The sequence below is a fragment of the Hypanus sabinus genome, chromosome 15 (genome assembly GCF_030144855.1).
Source record: "Hypanus sabinus isolate sHypSab1 chromosome 15, sHypSab1.hap1, whole genome shotgun sequence".
Classification (NCBI taxonomy): Eukaryota; Metazoa; Chordata; class Chondrichthyes; order Myliobatiformes; family Dasyatidae; genus Hypanus; species Hypanus sabinus.
This window is the reverse complement of record NC_082720.1, coordinates 81,176,580-81,199,232: the sequence shown is the minus strand read 5'-3', so window position 1 is coordinate 81,199,232 and position 22,653 is coordinate 81,176,580. Positions and strand designations below refer to the sequence as shown.

Sequence of the window (22,653 nt, the reverse complement as noted above, 5' to 3'; positions counted from 1 at the left end):
GACATGTAGCTGTTAGCAGAATTAGCTATTGAGCCAAATTTGCATACAAGCCTGGTGAGAGGGTTACATTTGTGGGGGCTTATCTAGGACTCAGGTGCTATGTGAATGCGGTGTGTGTGTGTGTTCAAGCCTGTGTTTAAACTAGCATTGGGGAACATGATTAAGATACTTTACAATGGATGCTGTAGGGATTGTTGTTTGATGTGATTCGAAGAGATTATCCATAAGTAATGTTTGTGTCCTGAGTGGGGTGGATATCTGAAGTCCTGATGAACTCCTAATTAGAGTACTGAGTTCTGCAATAGCATTGGGGGAAGTTACGCTAAGTGAGCAGCGTTATGATCAATCAGCAAGTAAGGATGCCGTGTTAGTCCAGACTGGCAGTGATGTAACTGAAGTTGTGCCACCTGATAGGATAGGGGCACCTGGAGAGGTGGGGCCATGGGCACTCCATGTTTTTAGAGAAGGGGGGCACGTAGATGAGGGTGAATACATTAAAGATGAATTGTATGTAGCTGAGGGTGAAGACTTTAAAAACAAATGGTTCTTGTTTCTGTGAAGTGAAGGAAAGTTGTCTTATGTGAAAGGTTTAAAGGGTCCTTCAGCAGTTGATGGAAATTCTGAGCTGGTTTTGATGATTATATCACTGGTTAATAAATGCCTAAGTGGACCTGAAGAGAGCCAACGTTATTGTAGGCTGAGTGTGTTCTCTGGAGTCAAGCCCACCTCCAGTGGGGAAGAAGAATATGAGACTTGGAAGGAGCAGGTATCTTAGTTACTGGATGAGTGGCAGTGCTCAGATAATATGAAAAGACAGTGAATGGTGGAGAGTTTAAAAGGTCTGGCTGCTAACGTCCCTAAAGGCAGATAATCAATTGGTCATATTCGTGGACTACATGAAGTGTTAGCAAATGTTTTTGGCATGATGGACAGCCCAGTAGAGCTTATGGTGAAGTTAAGGCACACATTCTAGGAGAAAGGGGAGAAACTTTTTGTCTATATTTTCAGGCTACAGAGACAGCTGCATTGCTTGTGCCATAAAGAGGCCATTCATCTAGTTGAGATGGGGGAAAGTGGGGGTTTTGCAGGATGTAGTGAAAAATCTGCAAGCCGAGGTATCCGGGTTGATGCCAGCTAGTGTTGTCACCAAGTGTAAGAAGTCCGATAGGAAACTGGACCCATCGGTAGGATGTACTAACTGAGAACTGCGGCTGACAGGGGACAAGGGAAGCGATCGGTATTTTCTGTTACAACTGTGGTGAGAATGGCCACTTCAAGCAGTAGTGTGAAGGATAGCGAAGACTTTGGAAAATGACCCAGTGGTTGCTCAAACAGAAAATAAAGTTGGGAAACTTCAGAGAGGCCCAGTAAGGGAACAGCTTGCATCTCGAAGAGAACACAATTTATCAAGGGAAATACTAAAGTGCAAGACCTTATTCCTGAAAGCCTAGCAAGACCAAGCTTGAGTGTATCCACATTGATTGAGGGTATTTATGCTGGAGTCATACTCACCACAGGTTCTCTGGTTTTACAACCGATATTTGATGCATTTACTATTGCTGCCACTCAGCGCCCTAGAAATCAGGAGCCTTAATACTAATGACTCCCTGTATGATGGTTAATTGATGTTGAAGCTGGAATTTTCAGAAGCAGATGTTGGATTAGCTGAGACCTTTGGCACATTAGTGTTGGTCTGTCCGGATCTAGTTGAAAAGCTTCCATTGTTGTGGGAACAGATACTCACATTGTGAGAAGGCTCGTGGGAGCATGCAAGGAGAGAAATGGAGAGAATTTGTGGAAAACCTTGTCAATTCACCCAGTGTTCAGAGCTGTATTTGGGAAGGTGCAAGTTCCTTCGAAGTAGGATGACGAGCATAAACGAGGAACTGTGTGGTGCACCCAGTCCAAACCCATTTGTGTTATGTCCTGGGGAAATGACAGGAAAACCCACATCTCCAGGGTCGCCTGATGGTGAGGCCCTCCTGGTGGATGCTTCGGGGGATCACAAAGAGTGGCGTTTACCTGCTGGAGGGCTGCTGAGACCTGAACTGCAGAAACCTTCGGCTGTCTGCACAAACAAGATGACAGTGATTATCAGGAATACCTCAGAGAGAGGGATCACCCTCAGAGGTGGGATACCAATAGGGTATCATTTCCCGGTTACGATTAATGTCTATTTTTCTGGTGAGAAAACTGGGGGACAGAGTGAGACAGTCTCCCGGGTGGGGAAAGTTAACAGCAAAGTCATTCAACTTTGATGACTACAAGGGGACGTCATAATGTAGGATTGAGACGTGGAAATCCAGCTGTCCCATAAAAAACCAGTAAAATAACGTTTAAGTGAAGAAAAGTTAGTAAATACTTTCTAAAAGTTACTTATAAACTACTCAGGATTATCTTTAGATATGTCTCCTAAAAAGAAAAAGAGAATTACTACTTTGAAAACAGCACGAGTTGGGAAGGAAAAAGGGCTGACCATTATGACGGAACCTCGTATTCAGATTGGACCTTTTCTCAGCGAAGTACACTTCACCTCCGGTGGTGCAGAACAGGAAACTGCGGCAACGTCAACAGCCTCTAAGAAGAACCAGCAGGAACTGCACATGCGTGAAGAAGTGGGAATGCACAAACAGGTGCAAGCCAAACTACAAGTTTCAGCTGCGACTGAAAGTGAAAGTGAACCGGAAGTAGAATCAGATTCTCTGGATGACACAGATGAAGAAAAAGAGTAAGAAGAAGAACCGGAAGAAATTAAAAGTGGAGGACTTTCTGGAGACATAAGAGAAGCCCTGGTACAAATAATGTATGAATTAAAAGCATTAAAAGTAATAAAAACAGATATTAAAAATATGAAGATTCTGTTTGATAAGGTTGTGAAAAAACAGGAGAAAATGGAGAAGAAAGTTAAAAAGCTGGAAGAAATAATGGGAGACACCATTGATAGAGTGGACAAGATAGAAAATAATATCCTTGCCTGGACATCAGAAAGAAAACAGTTGTTGGAAAAAGTGGATGTGCTTGAAAATTTTAGCAGACGAAACAATATTAAGATTGTTGGTCTTAAAGAAGGTATAGAGGGAGATGATCCAATAAAATTTATTCAAAAATGGATCTCTAAGGTTTTGGAAATGGAAGAGGGAAGTCAGTTAATTGAAATCAAAAGGGCTCACAGAGCTTTAAGAACAAAACCCCAACACGATCAAAATCCATGATCAATCTTGATAAAATGCTTAAGATATCAAGATAAAGAAAGGATCCTGAAGGTGGCTGCCCAAGGTGCCAGAAAGAGAAATGAGCCATTGATGATAGAAGGGAAAAGAGTTCTTTTCTATCCTGACATAAGTTATGACCTTTTGAAGAGGAAGAAGGAATTTAACCCAGTGAAAAAAGTCTTATGGGAAAAGGGTTATAAATTTATACTGTGCTACCCGGCAACACTGATAATTTTCTTGGATGACAAAAAAAGATTTTTTACTGATTATTGGAAAGCGTAGGAGTTTGCACAAGAACTTCCAAATATTCACTAGATACAGCAAATATTTTATGGAAGTGAAATGGATTAAAGATGAAGACTGAGATAGGGAATGGATTTGATAGATATTTAAGGGTAGAAGAATATACAAATATATTCTTAATTATATGATAGAAGGGGAGAAAGGTAAAAATTTGAGGAATATTAATCGGGAGTAGCTATATTATTTTTTTTCTTCTCTTACATATATCTTTTTTCTCATTACGGGGGAGCTTCTGATCAATTATTACAGGATTCACGTGCGTAATCATGGCGATTGCCATGACCCGTAAAACGGAGGGGGTTAATGTTGTGGTTTTTTCCATTCACAACATTAGTAGGGGGTATTTTGTTATTTTTTTTCTTTACAATCTATCTTTCTTCTATCTTTTTTTCATTGCCTGGACGTTTGGGGGGGGGGGGGGGGGGGTAGACACATAGCTACATGGAGAATTTTAAAGAGATTCCCCAAGGCATTATGAGAGCTAAAATATTATGTACTGTTATAGACTGGAGTAATCATGTTAAAAATAATGACTAATTTCCTGAAATTTTAAAGTTTTAATGTTAATGGGCTTAATGGACCGGTGAAAAGAAAAAGACTTTTAATATACATTAAGAAAATGAAAATAGATATAGCCTTTTTGCGGGAAACACATTTAACAAAGATAGAACATCAGAAATTAAAGAAAGATTGGGTCGGAAATGTTATTGCAGCTTCATTTAATTCAAAGGCGAGGGGAGTTGCAATTTTGGTTAATAAAACCTTACCAATTAAAATACAAAATATATTAATTGATTCTGCAAGGAGATATGGGATTATACATTGTCAAATCTTTTTGGAGTTATGGACTTATGAATATTTATGCACCAAATGCAAATGATGTAAAATTTATACAAGAAGCCTTTCTGAATTCCGCCGATGCACATGATAAAATATTAGCAGGTGGAGACATTAACTTTTGTCTCGATCCAGTTCTAGATAGGTCAACTAAGGGTGTTACAAAATCAAAAGTAGTAAAATTAACTTTATCATTGATGAAAGATTTACATTTGATTGATATATGGAGAAGAATTAACCCAAGAGAAAGAGATTATTCATTTTATTCAAATAGACATAAAACTTATTCATGGATAGATTTTTTTATTATCAATGAATATTCAGGATAGAGTGAAGTCTATGGAATATAAAGCAAGAATATTATCAGATCATTCCCCTTTGATAATGACAATGATAATGATGGGGATAAGGAGGAACCGATTTACATATGGAGATTTAATTCAATATTATTAAAACATCAAGATTTTTGTGATTTTATGGAAAAACAGATTCAATTTTTTTTGGATACAAACTCATTCAGTTGATGATAAATTTGTATTATGGGAAGCGATGGAAGCATATTTGAGGGGCTAGATAATAAGTTATACTAAAATTAAGAAGGAATATATGGTAGAAATAGATCAATTGGAAAAAGAGATTACAAAATTAGAAAAAGAATCTCAAAGATATATGACAGAAGAAAAACGAAGACAACTTGTCAATAAGAAGCTACAATATAATACGCTCCAGACATACCGAATAGAAAAAGCAATTATGAGAACTAAACAGAGATATTATGAATTAGGTCACATAAGATCACATATGATTCTTGTTTGGCAGTTGAAAACAGAACAGTCTTCCAAAATGATAAATGCAATTAGAACAAGTGCAAATAAAATTATTTATAAACCTTTAGAAATTAATGAAACCTTTCAAAAATTTTATTCCGAATTATATCAATCGGAATCACAAAATGATGTTATTGAGATAGAAAGATTTTTATCATAAATAACTCTCCCAAAATTGAATTCGGAAGAACAGAAGGGATTAGATATTACTTTTACATTTAAAGAGGTCGAAGAAGCTCTACGATCACTCCAGAGTAATAAATCCCCAGTAAAGGATGGTTTATCACCTGAATTTTATAAAAAGTTTAAAGATTTATTGATCCCTCCTTTTATAGAGCTAATATATCAAGCGGAAAGAACATATAAACTTCCAGAATCTTTTTCAACAGCAATTTTAACAGTATTGCCAAAAAAAGATAGAGATCCTTTAAAACCAATATCATATCAGCCTATTTCTTTGTTGAATCCCAACTATAAAATAATAGCAAAAATGTTATCTAATAGATTATCTAAGTATTTACCAAAATTAATACATAGGGATCAAACAGGTTTTATTAAAAATAGACAATCGGCAGATGATGTAACTTGGTTACTTCACATAATTCATTTGGCACAAAAGAAGGAGGAAATGAGTGTGGCAGTTGCTTTGGATGCAGAAAAAGAACTTGATAGATTGGAATGGGATTTTTTATTTAAGGTATTGGAAAAATATGGGTTAGGAGTACCTTTTATAAATTCCATTAAAACCTTAAATACTAGTCCCAAAGCTAAAGTAGTGACAAACAACCAAATTTCAACATCATTTCAGTTAACAAGATCAACTAGACAAGGTTGCCCACTATCATCTGCGTTATTTGTGTTGGCGATAGAACCATTAGGTGAATTAATTAGAACCGACTCAGATATTATGGGTTTCAGAGTTAACCGGGAGGAATATAAGATTAATCTATTTGCTGATGATGTTCTGATTTATCTAACAAAACCCATTGCATTTGTTGCATAAATGATCTTCTAGATTGGAAGAATATGGGAAAATATCAGGGTATAAAATAAACTGGGATAAAAGTGAAATTCTACCCCTTACTAAAGGAGATTATTAAAGATTATTATGTCGATTATTAACTCAATTTAGATGGCCGATAATTGGTATAAAGTATTTAGGTATAAGGGTTAATAACGATATAAAGAATTTATATATAAATTTATATAAATTATATAAATCTGCCATTATTGAAAAAAATTCAAGAAGATCTTGATAAATGGATGATGCTACCAATTACATTAGTAGGTAGAGTCAATGCTGTAAAAATGAATATACATCTTAGATTACAGTATTTATTCCAAACATTACCAATACAACTGCCACAGAAGTTTTTTCAAGAGTTGAATAAATGTGTGAGGAAGTTTCTTTGGGAAGGTAAGATGTCAAGAATATCATTGGAAAAATTGACATGGAAATTTGACCTAGGAGGGTTACAACTTCCAAACTTTAAGAATTATTATAAAGGAAATCAATTTAAATTTATTGCATCTTTTTTTGATGAAGATAAACGGGCATGGATTAGAATAAAGTTAGATAAGATAGGAGAAAATATATCAGGATTTTATATATAAATGGGAATTTAAATGGATACTGGAAAAGAGAGAATCCCTTATATTAAAACATTTGATTGATTTATGGAACAAGACAAATGTTGATGATGAGATAAAGAAATCTTTATTAGCAAAGAGACCTCTAATTCAAAATAGACTCATTCCTTTTACAATGGATAACCAACTTTTATATAACTGGGTTCCAAAAGGGATTAGATATATAGGAGATTGTTTTGAAGGAGGCATATTAATGTCATTTGATCAATTAAAGAATAAATATAAAATATCAAATAACACTCTCTTCTGTTATTTCCAATTAAGGGCTTATTTAAGAGATAAACTGGGACAAACAATGTTAATGCTGAAACCTAATGAAAGAAATTTTAATTCAAAAAGGAAAAATTTTTAAAAATACTTCTTGAATGTATAATTTGATTCAAAAACAGACAATTAAATAAGGAATTCATGTCAAGACAAAAATGGGAAACTGATTTAAATATTAAAATTGATGAAATAAGTTGGCCAAGACAATTCTTGACAGTATGACAAATACAACAAAAGTCTGACTTAGATTAGTACAATACAATTTTTTACATCAACTATAATTACACCACAAAAAATAAATAGATTAAACCCAAATTTAACTGATCAATGTTTTCGATGTAATCGAGAAATTGGTACGTTTTTACACTCTACTTGGTCTTGTTTTAAAATTCAACCTTTTTGGATAAATTTAAGAGTTTTATTGGAACAAATTATTGGAACACAACTTCCACGTAACCCAATATTATTTTCACTAGGTGATATTGAAGGGATAAAATCGAAACCTAAATTGAACAAATATCAGAAAGAATTTATAAAAAATTGCATTGGCAGTAGCCAAGAAGTTTATTGCAGTTATTTGGAAATCAGATTCATACTTAAGTATGGATCGTTGGAATAATGAAATTTTTAGCTGCATTCCACTTGAAAAAATTACTTATAATTTACAAAACAAATATGACATATTCCTGAGAATTTGGCGCCCTTACTTACAAAAGATAGGATCAAATATATAGGTGCCCAAAGCTAAAGTTATTAGTCATCTGGGGAAAGAAATAAATACATTTATTAAAGCTATTTTTAATTCCATGGAGCATGTGGGATCTTCCAATACCCAGGCAGTCTTTCTTCTTTTTTTCTTTCTTTCTTTTTTTAGGCAGGGATGTTAAGGGGGGAGGGTTAAGGGGAGGGGGGAGGCTGATATTATATTACTCATCATTCTATTCATTCTATGTAATTATCTTAAAAATTGAATTTAAAAAAATTTAAAAATTGATGACTACCCGGTACCCCGATAATGGAAAAGATGACAAACAGAGAAGATGTTGAAGTTCAAAGATGCCTTTTCTGCTGACAAATTTGAGGTGGGTTGCTCCAAGAGTACTCGCCACACTATCTAAGTGACAGAGGACCCCCTCCCCCTTTCAGAGAATGGTCTGGACAATTAGCACCAATGTAGGTGCAGGATGTCTGGCAGCATCTGTTGAAAATGAAGGAGGCTGGAACTTCATTGAGACAAAGAGTCCTTATGTACCATTCATAACGATGGTGGTGAGGAAGAAGAATGGAAAGGTATGAGTGTGTGTTGTATATCAGACATTGAATAGACATACTGTCCCTGACCAATATACTGTTCCAGGCTCTGGCCGGCCTGAATGGAGCAAAATGGGCTTCAGTGTGTTGGACTGGGTGATATCAGATATGCATGAGTGAAGCTGATAACGAGAAGACGGCATTCATATGTCCACTTGGATTCTTTCAGTTTGAAAGAATGACCCAGGGCATATCAGGAGGAGAAGACTGTTGGGGACATGAACTTGCTTGAGGTACTGTTGTATTTCATAGTATTGGGGCTACACTGAAGGAGCATGAGATGAGGTTACTGAAAGTGCTAGACCACCTGAAAGCTGAAGGGTTAAAACTGTCACAGGACAAGTACCAGTTCTGTACAAAGTCAGTAAACTACATCAGGCATGTAGTTTCACAGGATGGAGTGGCTACGGATCAGTCCAAGATAAAAATAGTGAACAAGTGGCCAAGAATGTGAGTGCCCTACCCTAATTTCTTGGATTCTGTGGGTACTACTGGAGACATGTGAAGGACTAGTCTAGAGTAAGCCACTCTTCAATCAGCTTCTCTGTGGTAACGAGACCCCACCACCACTTGGGAAGGGAGGGGAATGAAAGGAAAAGAAAGCGAAGTTTACCTTAGTGCTTCAGAGCCTTTTGGGGAAAGATGTATGGAATATGTGAAGAAGCCTTTCAGCTGCTGAAAGATTTAATAGAAACATAGAAAATAGGTGAAGGAGTAGGCCATTCAGCCCTTCGAGCCTGCACCACCATTCAGTATGATCATGGCTGAACATCCAACTCAGAATCCTGTACCTGCTTTCCCTCCATACCCCCTGATCCCTTTAGCCACGAAGGCCATATCTAACTTCCTCTTAAATATAGCCAATGAACGGGCCTCAACTGTTTCCTGTGACAGAGAATTCCACAGATTCACCACTCTCTGTGTGAAGAAGTTTTTCCTCATCTTGGTCCTAAAAGGCTTCCCCTCTATCCTTAAACTGTGACCCCTCATTCTGGACTTCCCCAACACCGGAAACAATCTTCCTGCATCTAGCCTGTCCAATCCCTTTAGAACTTTATACGTTTCAATAAGATCCCCCCCTCAGTCTTCTAAATTCCAGTGAGTATAAGCCTAGTTGATCCAGTCTTTCTTCATATGAAAGTCCTGCCGTCCCAGGAATCAATCTGGTGAACCTTCTTTGTACTCCCTCTATGGCAAGAATGTCTTTCCTCAGATTAGGGGACCAAAACTGCACACAATACTCTAGGTACGGTCTCAAAATGGCCTTGTACAACTGCAGTAGAACCTCCCTGCTCCTGTACTCAAATCCTTTTGCTATGAATGCCAACATACCATTTGCCTTTTTCACCACCTGCTGTACCTGCATGCCCACTTTCAATGACTGGTGTACAATGACACCCAGGTCTCGTTGTGCCTCCCCTTTTCCTAATTGGCCACCATTCAAATAATAATCTGTTTTCCTGTTCTTGAAACCAAAGTGGATAACCTTACATTTATCCACATTAAGTTGCATCTGCCATGAATTTGCCCACTCACCTAACCTATCCAAGTCACCCTGCATCCTCAGCATCCTACTCACAGCTAACACAGCCACCCAGCTTCATGTCATCCGCAAACTTGGAGATGCTGCATTTAATTCCCTCGTCTAAGTCATTAATATATATTGTAAACAACTGGGGTCCCAGCACTGAGCCTTGCGGTACCCCACTAGTCACTGCCTGCCATTCTGAAAAGGTCCCGTTTACTCCCACTCTTTGCTTCCTGTCTGCCAACCAATTCTCTATACCCCCAATACTGTGTGCTTTAAGCTTGCACACTAATCTCCTGTGTGGGACCTTGTCAAAAGACTTTTGAAAATCTAAATATACCACATCCACTGACTCTCCCCTATCCACTCTACTAGTTACATCTTCAAAAAATTCTATAAGATCCGTCAGACATGATTTTCCTTTCACAAATCCATGCTGACTTTGTTTGATGACTTCACCACTTTCCAAATGTGCTGTTATCACATCTTTGACAACCGACTCTAGCATTTTCTCCACCACCGATGTCAGACTAACCGGTCTATAATTCCGTGGTTTTTCTCTCCCTCCTTTTTTAAAAAGTGGGGTTACATTAGCCACCCTCCAATCCTCAGGAACTAATCCAGAATCTAAGGAGTTTTGAAAAATTATCACTAATGCATCCACTTGGGCTACTTCCTTAAGCACGCTAGGATGAAGACCATCTGGCCCTGGGGATTTATCTGCCTTTAATCCCTTCAATTTACTTAACACCACTTCCCTACTAACATGTATTTCCCTCAGTTCCTCCATCTCACTAGACCCTCGGTCCCCTAGTATTTCTGGAAGATTACTTATGTCCTCCTTAGTGAAGACAGAACCAAAGTAGTTATTCAATTGGTCTCCCATGTCCTTGTTCCCCATGATCAATTCACCTGTTTCTGACTGTAAGGGACGTATATTTGTCTTAACCAATCTTTTTCTTTTCATATATCTATAAAAGCTTTTACAGTCAGTTTTTATATTCCCTGCCACCTTTCTTTCGTAATCTTTTTTCCCTTTCCTAATTAAGCCCTTTGTCCTCCTCTGCTGTACTCTGAATTTCTCCCAGTCTTCAATTGTGCCGCTTTTTCTGGCTAATTTATATGTTTCTTCTTTGGACTTGATACTATCCCTAATTTCCCTTGTCAGCCATGAGTGCACTACCTTCCCTGGTTTATTCTTTTGCCAAATTGGGATGAACAATTGTTGTAGTTCATCCATGCGATCTTTAAATGCTTGCCAATGCATATCCACCGTCAACCCTTTAGGTATCATTTGTTAGTCTATCTTAGCTGATACACGTCTCATACCTTTAAAGTGACCCTTCTTTAAATTCAGAACCTTTCTTTCTGAATTAACTATGTCACTCTCCATCTTAATGAAGAATTCCACCATATTATGGTAACTCGTGCCTCGCACGACAAGATTGCTAACTAATCCTTCCTCATTGCTCAATACCCAATCTAGAATGGCCTGCTCTCTAGTTGGTTCCTCGACATGTTGGTTCAGAAAACCACCCCGCATACATTCCAAGAAATCCTCTTCCTCAGCACCCTTACCAATTTGGTTCACCCAATCTATGTGTAGATTGAAGTCGCCCATTATAACTACTGTTCCTTTATTGCACGCATTTCTAATTTCTTGTTTAACGCCATCCCCAACCTCACTACTACTGTTAGTTGGCCTGTACACAACTCCCACCTGCGTTTTCTGCCCCTTAGTGTTATGCAGCTCTACCCATATTGATTCCACATCCTCCAGGCTAATGTCCTTCCTTTCTATTGAGTTAATCTCCTCTCTAACCAGCAATGCTACCCCGCCTGCTTTTCTTTCCTGTCTATCCCTCCTGAATATTGAATATCCCTGGATGTTGAGCTCCCATCCTTGGTCACCCTGGAGCCATGTCTCTGTGATCCCAACGATATCATATTCATTAATAACTATTGGCACATTCAATTCATCCACCTTGTTACGAATGCTCCTCGCATAGACACACAAATCCTTCAGACTTGTTTTTACAACACTCTTAGCCTTTATACAATTGTGTTGAAAAGTGGCCCTTTTTGATTTTTGCCCTGGATTTGCCTGCCTGCCACTTTTACTTTTCACCTTACTACTTTTTGCTTCTACCCTCATTTCACACCCCTCTGTCTCTCTGCACTTGTTCCCATTCCCCCTGCCACATTAGTTTAAAGTCCCCTGAAGAGCAGTAGCAAACACTCCCCCTAGGACAGTGGTTCCAGTCCAGCCCAGGTGCAGACCGTTTTGTTTGTATCTGTCCCACCTCCCCCAGAACTGGTTCCAATGCCCCAGAAATTTGAATCCCTCCCCCTTGCACGATTTTTCAAGCCACATATTCATCAGAAATATCCTCCTATTTCTACTCTGACTAGCAAGTGGCACTGGTAGTAATCCAGAGATTATTACCTTTGTGGTCCTACTTTTTAGTTTATCTCCTAACTCCCTAAATTCACCTTGTAGGACCTCATCCCATTTTTTACCTATATCATTGGTACCTATGCGCACCACGATATAGGTAAAAAAACATGATATAGGGAGGCTGTTCACTCTCCCACTCCAGAATGTATCAGCTGGGGTGGCTCCCCAGAACTCTGGCTGAATTCTGATGTGGAAATGTTGTTCCAACATTTGCATGAGGTGCTGGAAATGGACGGCGAGTCGGAGAGCACTCCTGCCTCTGGTGTTAAAGCAATGAACCAGTTTTCCACAGTGGGGAAATCAGAGGCTGTGGCATGATAGAGCTGTGCGTCATTTAGGAACTTCTAGTTGTACCACTCCACAAGCAAATTTCAACTTGGCAGCTCTGGATACGAAGTTGTTTCCTGCCTTAAGTCCTGTGCAATTGGCAGCAGCCCAGTGAGATGACATTTGCTTTGCTGCCATTTGGTCAACTGTTGTCAAAGGGGTTATGGCCTAAGTTGAAAAGATGAAACACCCTACCATACCCCTACTAAGGAGAGAATAGGACAAACTGGAGTTGAGGAACCAAATCTGATACAGGGTCACATCTCCTTTGGACAGTGTTACCAGATGGATTTTAATGAGAAGCATCAGAGGATTGTGTTGAAGTCATTTCATGATGTTTCAGGTCACTTGGGGTATGTCAAGACCTATGGATTGGTCCAAGATCAGTCCATTGCCCCAAATGAAGCTAGTGGTTGAGAAGTACTGTAAGCTGTGCATCCAATTTATTTGGAGGAATATGCTGCCTACAAGGATTGCTTTAACAGAGTGCAGGAGCACTTGATTTACTGTGTATGGATTTCCTCTCCACTGTGCCTGATTTTAACAATGCTGCAGATGTCTTGGTCATCACTGATAACTACACCAGATCTGCTGAAGCCTTCCCCACCAGGGATCAGAGGGGATCCACAGTAGCCAAAGTGCAATGGAAAAAGTATTTTGCTCATTATGGCCTCCCAAGAAGAGTACATCATGATCAGGGAAGGGAATTTGAGAGTAGGCTCATCATTGAGTTACCGAGCATGCTTGGAGCCGAGAAGTTGAGGCCCAAGCTGTATCACACTGGGTGGGGGGTAGGGGGATCCCCAGTCTGAAAGGTTCAACTGGACATTGTTAGAGGTGCTTGGAACCCTGAATATCGACAAAAAGAACAAGTGAAGTCAGGACATTGGTACACTGCCACAACTGTACACAGAATTCTCATCACACTACTTGATGTCCAGGTGTGAAGTGAGATTTCCTGTAGATCTCTGATTTGGAACTAATGGTGAAGACATGCCACAGCAAGTAGAGAAGGGCACTCAGCACACAGACTTCGTTCATTCACGTGTCTTTTTATCTGTTCAGTTCACCTTGAATAGCCTGGAGTTAAGAGTAGCAAGTCACATTATGAAAATAATGGGTGGAAAGTGATGTCCTGGTCTGCTGTAAGTCTCAGCACATTTCATTTACTGTGGATACTGTATACACTCGTGGTTTTCTTACCTTTGAAAAGGTATTTTTGTCATTGAGATAGTGCAGCAAAGAGTTATTATTTACAGAGATGGCAGATATGCCATTTGAAAAGAGACTCAGGATGTATTCTCTAGGATTTGGAAGGATTGGAGGACACAAGACCACAAGTCTGAGGAGCAGAATTAGGCCATTTGCCAAAACAAGTCTGCTCCGCCATTCAATCACGGCTGATCATTTTTTCCCTCCTCAACCCACTTCCTGGTATTCTCCTTGTAGCCTTTGATGCCGTGTCCAATCAAGAACCTATCAAGCTCTGTCTTAAATACACCCAATGACCTGGCCTGCACAACAACCTATGATAATAAATTCCATAAATTCACCACCCTCTACTTGCAGAAATTTCACTGCATCTTGGTTCTAAATGGATTCTGCTCTATCCTGAGGCTGTGCCCTCTTGTCCTAGACTCCCCACCATGGGAAACATCCTTTCCACATCCACTCTGCCCAGGCCTTTCAACATTCAAAAGGTTTCAATGGGATCCCCACTTATCCTTCTTAATTCTGGGGAGTACAGATTCACCTACCTACAGGAAGGACTTAAATAAGGTTAAAATAGTACAGGGAAACTTTACAAGAATGTTGCTGGGACTGGAGGACCTGGGCTATGGAGAAAGATTGAATAGGTTAAGACGTTATTCCTTGGAATGTAGAGAATAGAAAATAGAGAGGAGATTTGATAGATGTATACAATGTAATGAGGGGTGTAGATAGGGATGACACATGCAGATTTTTCCACTGAGGTTGAGAGGGACTACAACTAGAGGTCATGGGTTAAGGGTAAAAGGTGAAAAGTTGAAGGAGAACATGAGGAGCAACTTTTTTACTCAGAAGGTTGTGAGACTGTGGAATGAACTGACCACACAGGTGGTGCATGCGAGCTCCATTTCAACATTTGAAGCAAAGTTTGGACAGGTACTTGGAGGGTAGGGGTATGGAGGACTCTTGCCCAGTTCAGGTCTATGAGACAGTAAGCAATTTAATGGTTTCAGCATGGACTAAATGAGCCCAATGACTTGTTTCTGTGCTAAATGTTTCTATGACTTATGACTTGAATTGGAAAATTAAACAAAGGAATCAGGATTCCTGCCTGCTTAGTTTCTTTTCTCCTTATTTTAGTAAAGAGCTCACATTTGATGTGCTGTCATAATGACATATGCCATTCATGTACTTCTTACATACTGTCAGTAATGAATTATGTAACTTAAGGATGCCTAATCAAACAATATTTTTACAATATTATTCAAATATTACCAAAATATTAAATATACCACTCTGCTATCTGCATAGCTACAAACTCCAATTCAATATTGATGCAACTCAAATCAAGTATGTAACTTATTACTCTCTGGTCATTATACACAGTGCCTTTAAAAAGTATTCATCCCCTTGGCAGTCATCATTTTTTTTTTGTTTTACAGCTTTGAATTACTGTGAATTTAATTTGGGTTTTTTGATACTGGTCAACAGTAAAAGACTCTTACATGTCAAAGTGAAAACAAATCTCTGCAAAGTGGTCTAAATTAATTACAAATATAAAACACAAAATAATTGATTGCATAATTACTCACCCCTTCAAGTTAGTATTTAGTAGATGCACCTTTGGCAGCAATTACAGCAGCCTTAACTGTGAGTGGGTACGTCTCTATCAGCTTTGCAAATCTGGACTGCAATTTTTCCCCATTCTTCTTTACAAAACTGCTCAAGCCCTGTCTGATTGTACGTGGATCATGAGTGAACAGCCTTTTTCAAGTTCAGACACAAATTCTCAGTCGGATTGAGATCTGGACTCTGGTTTGGCCACTTCCTGTGTAGCTTTGACTTTATGCTTAGGGTCATTGTCTTGCTGGAAAGCAAATCTACTTCCAAGTCATAGTTCTCTTGCAGACTGCATAAGGTTTTCCTCTAGGATTTCCCTGTATTTTGCTGCATTCATTTTCCCTTCTACCTTCACAAGTCTTCCAAGGCCCGCTGTAGTAAAACATCCACACAGGATGATTGTGTGTTTTTGATGATGTAGAACCTTCCTCCCACTAACTTCAGATTCTCCCACATGCCTTCTAGGAAGTTCTAGCCAAGATTCTCTGCGAGTTTCTATGGGGTCCTCATGCAGGATACCCTAAAGGTTAACCACCAGGTTGGATCAGCAGTAAGGAAAACGAGTACTATGTTGACATTCGTTTCAAGAGGAATAGTGTATAAGAGTAAGGAGATGTTGATGAGGCTCTGTCGGGCACTGGTGAGACCTCATTTGGAATACTATGTGCTGTTTTGGGCCCCCTATCTTAGAAGGGATGTACTGATGTTGGAGAGTGTTCAGAGAAGATTTATGAAGATGATTCCTGGAATACTGGGGCTAACATATGAGGAGTCTTTGTCGGCTCTTGGACTGTACTCATTAAAGTATAGAAGAATGAGAGGGGATCTCATAGAAACATTTAGAATGTTGAAAGCATTGGACAGAGTAGATGTAGAAAGGCTGTTTCCCTTGGTGGGTGAGTCCAGGACAAGGGGCCACAGTCTTAGAATTAGAGGGTACCCATTTAAAACAGAAATGAGGAGAAATGTTTTTAGCCAGAAGGTAGTGGATTAATGGAATTCATTGCCAATACAGCTGTGGAGGCCTGATCATTGGGGGTATTTAAGGAGGAGATTGATAGGTTCTAATTAGTCAGGGTATCAAGGGGTATGGGGAAAAAGCCGGAAATTGGAACTAGATGGGAGAATAGTTTAGCTCATGGTGGAGTGGTAGAGCAGACTCGATGGACTGAATGGCCTACTTCTGCTCCTTTGTATTGTGATCTTGTGAGCTTGTAAGTTTCTATGCAATTCCAGAGTTGTCATAGATCTCTTGGTGGTCTCCCTCACTAGTCTCCTTTTTGCACGGTCTTTCAGTTTTTGAGGACAGCTTGCTCTAGGCAGATTTACATGTGTGCCATATTCTTTCCATTTCTTGATGATTGACTCAACTATACTCCAAGGGATATTCAGTGACTGAAATTTTCTTGTATCAATCTCCTGACTTGTACGTTTAAATAACCTTTATGCAGAATTGCTTGGAGTTTTCTTTTGCCAAAGGACAGACTCACCAGTAGTTGGACCTTCTAAAAATAGGTATATTTTAACGACAATCAATTGGAACACCTTGACTGCACAGGTGTTCTCTATTTAACTAATTATGTGACTTTTAAAACCAATTGGCTGCACCAGTGATGATTTGGTGTGTCATATTAAAGGGGGTAAATACTTATGCAACAATTACTTTGTGTTTAACAGTTGTAATTAATTCAGATCACTTTGCAGAGATCTGTTTTCATTTTGGCAATAAAGAGGCTTTTTCTGTTGATCAATGTCACAAAAGCCAAATTGTATTCACTGTGATTCAATGTTGTAAAACAATAAACATGAAATCTTCCAAGGGAGTTGAATACTCTTTATAGGCACTCTTTATATGTTGAATTTTACAGTTAGTAAAATTCAGACAACTATTAATGAATGAGAGGAATGGGAACATTGATGGGTCTTAAATTTTCTGTTGTGAAGACTCAAGTTATTTGTTTTTCTAAAAGGAACATTACATTGGCAATTGATCTCAAGTTATATGAGAAATCTCTTTAACAGGAGGTAGTGATAAAGTTTCTTGGGATATGGATGAACATAAGGCTTTCATGGAAGGTACATACAAATAACATTTCTAAGAAGTACAGTTCTAAGAAGGTAGACTCCGACATGTCTGTCCATGGCCTCCTCTACCGTCAAGATGAGGCCACATGCAGGTCAATGGAGCAATACCTTATCTCCCGCCTAGGTAGCCTCCTTCCTGCCGGCATGAACATTCAACTCACTGACCTCCGTTGATACCCCTGCCCCCCCTTACCCCCATCACTATCTATTATTTTAGTCTGGTTCTCTTTCTCTCTCTTTTTTCCCCCCTCACTATAATCTCCCCCCAGCCCTACCTTTCTTTCTCTTTTATTTCCCATGATTCTCCACCTTCCCCTAGCCCATTTCCCTCTAGCCTATCACTTCTCAGCTCTCTACTTCATCCCTCCCCCCACTTCTTATTCCCCCCCCCCCTCGACCATCCCATGTTACTTCACTCCTGATGAAGGGTTTCGGCCCGAAACGTTGTCACTACCTCCTCCCATAGATGCTGTCTGGCTTGCTGAGTTCACCAGCATTTTGTGTTTTTATTTATTTCCAGCAACTGCAGATTCACTCGTGTTGAATGTGATGTTGAGGCTTCATAAGGCAGTGGTGAGTTCTCACCTTGAGTATTGTGAACAGTTTTGGGCTCTTCATCTAAGAAAATATGTGTTGGCATTGGAGAAGGTCCAGAGGGGGTTCACAAGGATGATTCTGGGAATGAAAGGTTCATCATACGAGGAACGTGTGGTTGCTGGAATTTAGAAGGATGGGAGGCGGGGGGGAGATCTCTTTGAAAACTTTTTAATGTTGAAAGGCCTGGACAGAATACATGTGGAAAGGATGTTTCCTATTTTGGAGGAGCGTAGGACAAGAGAGCACAGCCTCAGGATAGAGAGGCATCCATTTAAAACTGAGATGCGTAGAAATTGGTTTAGTCAGAGGATGGTGAATTTCTGGAACTTATAACCCCAGGCAGCAGTGGCAGCCAGATTTTGTGTGTATTTAAGACAGAGCTTGATAGCTATTTGATAGCTTGTGTGTATTTAAGAGAGAGCTTGATTGGACACAGCATCAAACGTTCCTGGAAGGTGGTTCAAAAGTGGGGAAAAAAGGATCACCCATGATTGTTTGGTGGATAAGACTCGATGAGCCATATGGACTAATTCTGCTTCTCTGTCTTATTGTAAACATTTCTTATAACTCTCTGCCTATGTTAGGATTGAAGGAAATGCCAAGCAAGCATATGAAAATCAAGATATAACTATAATGGTGCCTTTGCATGAAGGGGAGGTGAAAGGCAAAATCAAAAAGTCTATTCAAATCACTGTTGCAACAAAGTTGGGATAAGGAAAAAAAGGACAGCATTTATATAAAATTCCGAAGATGGTGGGAACTCACCTGGGAGATGGGTTTAAATAGAGGGAAGGAGTTATACAGACACAAAATGCTGGTGGAATGTATCAGGCCAGGCAGCATCTATAGGAAGAAGCACTGTCGATGTTTCAGGCCAAGACCCTTCGTCAGGACTAACTGAAAGGAAAGATAGTAAGAGATTTGGAAGTAGGAGGGGGAGGAGGAAATACAAAATGATAGGAAAAGACAGGAGGGGGAGGGGTGAAGCTAAGAGCTGGAAAGGTGATTGGCGAAAGTGATACAGAGCTGGAGAAGGGAAAGGATCATGGGACGGGAGGCTTAGGGGGAAATAAAGGGCAAGCAGAGCACCAGAAGGAGATGGAAAACAGGCAAAAAGTGATGGGCAGAGAGAGAGAAAAAAGGGAGGGGGGAAATAAACAAAGGATGGGATAAGAAGGGGAGGAGGGGCATTAACAGAAGTTAGCGAAACCAATTTTCATGCCATCAGGTTGGAGGCTACCCAGACAGAATATAAGGTGTTGTTCACGCAGGTTGGAGGAACCCCCTCCCTTTTTTTTGAATATGAATATGCATGATAGGGAAATTTGTAAGGAGTGCACTTGTCAAGAAACAGTGCAGCACATATTGTTTGAATGCAGGTCTTGTGAGGTACAAAGGAAACATCTAATTGCTAAATTGAGATATCTGGGACTGTTGTATCTATGCACAACTATATGGTTACTGTATGAGGAATGTCTGGCAGCTCTTGAGTTGTATTCTCTGGAGTTCAGGGGAATTAAGGGGGATCTCATAGAATCATTCTGAATGTTAAAAGGCCTGAACGGATTAGATATGGCAAAGTTATTTCCCATGGTAGGGGAGTCCAGTACATGAAGACACGACTACAAGATTGAAGGACGTCCATTTAGAACAGATATGGAGAGAAATTACTTTAGTCAGAGGGTGGTAAATCTGTGGAATTTGTTGCCACAAGCGACTGTGGAGGCCAAGTTACTGGGTGCATTTAAGGCAGAGATAGGTAGGTTCATAATTAGCCATGAAATCAAAGGGTATGGGGAGAAGGCAGGGGAATAGGGATGATTGGAAGAATTGGATCAGCCCATGATTGAATGACAGAGCAGACTCGATGGGCCGAATGGCCTACTACTGCTCCTATAACTTATGGTCTTATATATCGATTAAATATAAGCATGCATGCGGGAGATGGCTTCAACTGGTCTATTCACATTGCAGTGGGAGAGAGAGAGAGAGAATATAGCACATGCATAGACAACAGCACACCCACAGGCAATAGATCAATATGTAGTGTTAACGGTGGGTGGGTCATTGCTCTAAATAAAATAGGTACATTTTCTCCCTCTTTAGTTTAATGCAAAATTAATCTGTATATGTCTAAATCATTAAATTTCCCTTTCATAAACCAATATTACATATAAACATGCTTTCAAAATAACAGTCCATAACTAACTTGACAGTTCTAAAGGTTCAGTCTTTTGGGTGGTGCTCTGTTTCTTTCAGGATAAAGGCTCTGGACCTGTGGAGTGACATCAGGTTTGGTAGGTGTCTTATCTAAGACAACTTTCTTGGTTTCTGGTGTCATGAGATACCAGTAAGAGATTGTAATTTGACTGTCTTGTTGGTTACAGTTGACTCAGGTGTGTTCTTTGGTTGAGCATCCAGTATCTGGTCCATGTGACATCTCCTTATCTGATCTCCAACATCCACTGTGTACATCAGTGGTCTAGTTCTTGTAGCTATTCTACCAGGTGTCCACTTGTATTTTCAGTAATCTTGTGCTAGGACTTCCTGTTCATTCTCAAAGCTCCTTGCTGATTATTCTGTACTTCCTCCATAGATCTGGTTTCAGGAGGACCATGCGAAATCTCAGATTCCTGCCCATGCAGGTGTTTGATTTGTTGTTGCATGAATAGTGTTCCGTTACACAAAAATGAAGTTGTCCACCTTGTGCTGCACAGAAGTGAACTCCTTGACCATTGTCTTAATGAAATTCTTGAAGGTTCGGATAAACCTTTCAGCTAACCCATTCATTGCTGGATAGTCAGGAGCTGACTTGAAATGCCTGATCCAATTTTTCTTGATGAACTGTTGAAATTATTTGGATGTGCATCACTGTCCATTGTCACTCACAATTTGTTCTGTTGAGCCATTTCTTTTTTTAAAAATCTTTTTATCAATTTTTAAACAAACATAAATGAAACATGAATACAGAGAGTTTGAGAGTACATAGTTAATAGTTTAAATAAACATTCAAATGGATGATAATCAATGTATAATAACCTCCCAAACTCATTGTAATTACGAACAAAAGAAGTAAAAAAAAAACAAAAAAAAGAGGGGAAAAAAACTAACCAACATGGGCCATTGCATTATGTCAAATATACACAATAGTGCAAATAACTCCGTACCTCCATCCAAATAACTAAGGATAATAAAAGTGAGGTTTAGGAAAAGATAATTTAACTCATATGAAAATGTTGAATAAATGGTCTCCAAGTTTCTTCAAATTTAACTGAAGGATCAAAGACAACACTTCTAATTTTTTCTAAGTTCAAACAAGAGATAGTTTGAGAAAACCACCGAAATATAGTTGGAGGATTAATTTCTTTCCAATTCAATAGAATAGGTCTTCTAGCCATTAATGTAACAAATGTAATCATCCGTTGAGCTGAGGGGGATAAACGACTATTATCCGCCATTGGTAAACCGAAAATTGCAGTAATAGGATGCGGTTGGAAATTGATATTCAGAACTGTTGAAATAATATCGAAAATATCTTTCCAGTAATTTTGCAAACAAGGGCAAGATCAAAACATGTGGGTCAATGAAGCAACTTCAGAATGACATCTGTCACAGGTTGGATTAACATAAGAATAAAATCGAGCAAGTTTATCTTTAGACATATGAGCCCTATGTACAACCTTAAATTGTATTAGGGCATGTTTAGCACAGATAGAAGAAGAATTGACTAATTGTAGAATTTTCTCCCACTGCTCAGTGGGTATAAGACAATGAAGTTCTTTTTCCCATTCCTTCTTAATTTTTTCTGATACTTCTGGCTGTATTTTCATGATCATATTATAAATGACGGCTACTAAACCCTTCTGACAAGGATTCAGAGCTAAAAAAATTTCCGTAATGTCCGATGGACATAATTTCGGAAAAGACTGTAACTCATTATTCAAAAAATTTCTAACTTGCAAATATCTAAAAAAATTAGTTTTAGGTAAATTATATTTATTAGATAGCTGTTCAAAGGACATAAAACTATTATCTAAAAATAGATCACGAAAACATGTTATACCTTTTGTTTTCCATAAAACAAAGGCTTGATCCATAAAAGAGGGCGGAAAAAGAAAGTTAGATATTATAGGGCTTGATAAGATAAACTTCTTCAAGCCAAAAAATTTACGAAATTGAAACCATATTTGCAATGTAAGTTTAACTATAGGATTAGTTATTTGTTTATTCGATTTAGATAAAGAAAAAGGAAGTGAAAATCCTAAAATTGAAAACAATGAAAAGTCTTGTACAGATTTACATTCCAAATTTACCCATTGTGGGCAAGCTGCTATAGTTGATTCTTGGGTTCAAAATATTAAATATTGTATATTAACTGCCCAATAGTAAAATCTCAGGTTTGGCAAAGCCAAACCACCTTCC

General features: G+C 38.9%; 1 protein-coding gene across 1 annotated transcript in view; it reads right to left on the bottom strand.

Moving 5' to 3' along the window:
- The window catches only part of LOC132405205 (organic cation/carnitine transporter 2-like), a 125,296-nt gene extending 122,758 nt beyond the window's left edge, over window positions 1-2,538 (bottom strand). The window contains exon 1 of the mRNA XM_059989895.1: window positions 2,477-2,538. The gene's annotated coding sequence lies outside the window, so the exon portion shown is untranslated. The remainder of the gene's footprint in view (window positions 1-2,476) is intronic.
- Window positions 2,539-22,653: the final 20,115 nt, after the last annotated feature.